The sequence below is a fragment of the Triticum dicoccoides genome, chromosome 2A, assembly GCF_002162155.2.
Source record: "Triticum dicoccoides isolate Atlit2015 ecotype Zavitan chromosome 2A, WEW_v2.0, whole genome shotgun sequence".
Taxonomy (NCBI): Eukaryota; Viridiplantae; Streptophyta; class Magnoliopsida; order Poales; family Poaceae; genus Triticum; species Triticum dicoccoides.
This window is the reverse complement of record NC_041382.1, coordinates 340,953,427-340,956,500: the sequence shown is the minus strand read 5'-3', so window position 1 is coordinate 340,956,500 and position 3,074 is coordinate 340,953,427. Positions and strand designations below refer to the sequence as shown.

Genomic DNA, 3,074 nt, shown 5'->3' with positions numbered 1-3,074 from the left:
AATCGCTTCTGCGCGGGAGAAGACAACTGGCTTGCTCGTAAAAGCAACAACGCCAGTGGCCTGGGCACTTCCAAAATCCGAGATGGCAACGGCAAGCCACGACGAACCAAACAAAACAACATACGCAACACAGCGGTGCCTGCCGGATTTCACAATCCGAAGCCCGGTCAGCGGAAGAAGCCACTAAAGGCAAACTAGGATGGACCATCCACCCTTGACAGGATATTGGACCGACCTTGTCAGATTCACGGTCACCCTGATAGGCCAGCTAATTATACCAACTGTAACTGTTGGGTCTTCAAGCAGGCAGGCAAGCTTAACGCTGATCACAAGGGGAGGAGGCCACCGGGTGACAAAGACGACGGATGACTCACCAGCAGAACACCAGGGGCCAGAAAAAGTTCCCCTCCGACGTTCGACCACTCTCGGAGCACAAATAGCAGTTCGGCTTCCGCCACCCACCTATTGTACTGGCGAAATTTGCACCACGCGCACATCACTACGCACTCAAGATACCATGGGCATCGGCGGAAGCACACTTCGGACAACCCTACAAGAATTCCCGTAACGTTTTTATATGTTTTTTCTCATTTTTTCTGTATCATTTTTAAAGAACAGGTGACCAACTGGACAACATCTACAACGGACTCTATCGGAGTTCGGATCCATACACTCACCTAAGGGGTTACATCTGTTAAGGATCCCCCTCCTCGAGGATGGGCTACGCAGACGTGCGACAGGAGGTCCAAAATTACTTTTTGTAGACCACACTCTTTATTCCGAGCCTGTAATATGCCCCTTTTCCTCTCATCCCGACCACGAGCATGTCAAATAGTCGGGTCCGTGGTTTCTCTTTATATATATATATAGAGAGAGTGGCACTATTCTAATCCCAGGATTAGAATAACTATTTGGACCCATTAGGTGTTCCCGAACTCCTGAACGGTGGGAAAGAAAAAAAAACAGCGCCCCCACTGTCCCCGCACCCCATCTCTTCCACCTCCCGTCCCGAACTCCACCATCCCACCTTCCCGCCGCCAGGATCCAGCCAACGGCGAGTCGGCGACCACCACCAACCCACCTCCCCCGTCGCCAGGATCCAGCCATGAATCCACCGCCCCGCTGTCGGGATCCAGCCACCAATCCACCTCCCTGCCGCCGGGATCCCGCTGCTGCACAACCGCCACCAACGCAACCTCCCATTGCCGGGATCCTGCCGTCGCGCGACAGCCACCAACTCACCTCCCGCGTCGCCGGAATTCACCCCTCAGCAGCCTTCCTCCTCTACTGCCGCGACCTTCCACCTCTGCCACTGCGGCCTTCTTCCCTCATGTGCCTCCCTAGATCGGCGACGCGATGCACATTCCCCCACTGGTGACCCTCCCCCTGAGTTCACTCTCTTCCCTCCATCGCCGGCCTGAGAGCTACCCACGCCACCCCGCGCTGCCACCTTGCTCCTCCCGGTCGATCTCCCGGATCCGGCGCTCCTGTACAGAGCAGTGCTACCGCGCACCACACTAGTCAGCATTAGCGCCCCTCTTCCTCCATGCTGTTCCTGCCCTCTTCCTCCATGCTGCTGCTGCCTTCGACTCTGCCCCCGCACTCCATAGCCTCCGCATTGAGCTGCCCTCTCCTTCAACTGGCAGTGCACACAAGCTGTTTGTGTATATGCCTCAAACAAAAAAGTGTGTTTTCTTTGTAAGATTCTACCTTGGCTTAGTGCATTCTCTCTCTTTGTTTACAGGAGAAGTTCATATACAGCGACAACAACAAAGTTCATGTTGTCAGAAAAATGAAGTCCATATGGAAGATGATGATTGTTGTGTGTATGTAGGGGAACACAAAAACACTTGTGGCTGACAAATTTTTCTGGTTTATGCACTTCCTAGTGTTTAGATGTTACTCCCCTAAAAATGAAAATATTAGAGGTTGTTGTGTATTACTTTTGGTTTCTTGTAGCTGATCAACTGAGTGAAGCATCTCAGAAGTTACTTTTAGTGTATACTTTCAAGCAAAGCATGATAAGTTCCATTAGTTACTCCTTGTTGGAATGCTTAGATATACGTGGTTGGATGTTCTGAATTCTGATTGTTATCGGCCTACTTGTTCGCCAAGTATTGATCTCCTTCATTTCTTGTACCCATTTTGCAGTTCATGGACAAATCAATGCAGCGTCATGGACTCATCTTCTATAGCACATAAGTAGGCGTGCATGCCAGATTGGTTCCTTCCACTACCTAGCTGATGTTGTTTGTACCTAGACTACCCACAGTGCCTGATGAAGCTTCAAGACCGCAAATAGACAAGCCCACGGAGAAACAACATCCTTGTGTATCTTGAGCTGCTGAAGCAGGACTTGATGGAACAAGATATGGCGTCGGGAACACAGCAGGATTAGCAAGTAATTTCGAGAGTAATCTTGTATGCACCCTGGGCTCAGTTTGCGCCACGATAAATTGTTTTCAACATGTAATACATTTTTTCGCCGCATGCCAGGTGAGATGGCGAACTGGGTGTGCTTTCTGTGTTTGTGTTGTGTGGGACCGTGGGAGAGTGATTTTTCTTCAGAAGGTTCAGAGTTCTATTGGGTTAAGGCAAACTTAGCTTATTGTACAGTCTTGTTCAAACCGTGGTTTTTCTTCAGAAGGTTCAGAGTTCTATTGGCTTAGAAACATGTACAATTTGTCACGTTGTTTCAGGTCATCTAAATATGGAGTTCTAGACTGTATGATCTACTGGGTCCTCTTGAAATTGTTTTAATTTATGTGTTTCTCCTACTGCCAATAGAGGAGAAGAAAGGCCAGCACCGAGCTACTGTTGCTACTGCTTGTTTTAGCTTGCACAACCAATTTGGGCGTTACCAGGAAGAAGACAAAGAGAGAAAATTATGGAGTGAAAGAGATAAAAGAGTAGAGTGCCTACGTGGTGTGGATATGAAACGTGTGGTGTGTGAGAGGATAAGGGATGTGTGTTACTATTCAGTGATAAAAATAACTTGTGGTTTAGAGAAAAAGCAACGTTCTATTTACCTAGTGCTCACGATCAGCTATAAAGCTTGAACTTCTTGAACTTTT

The 3,074-nt window shown here is 48.7% G+C and overlaps 1 long non-coding RNA gene across 2 annotated transcripts; it reads left to right on the top strand.

Moving 5' to 3' along the window:
* The first annotated feature begins 935 nt into the window (after positions 1-935).
* Positions 936-2,668, top strand: LOC119354541. Of its 2 annotated transcripts, none has more exons than XR_005171021.1 (2): positions 936-1,826; positions 2,152-2,668. It is a non-coding gene; the product is annotated as an uncharacterized LOC119354541 (long non-coding RNA). The 2 variants fall into 2 exon arrangements; XR_005171022.1 differs by having other exon boundaries at positions 936-1,830.
* Positions 2,669-3,074: the final 406 nt, after the last annotated feature.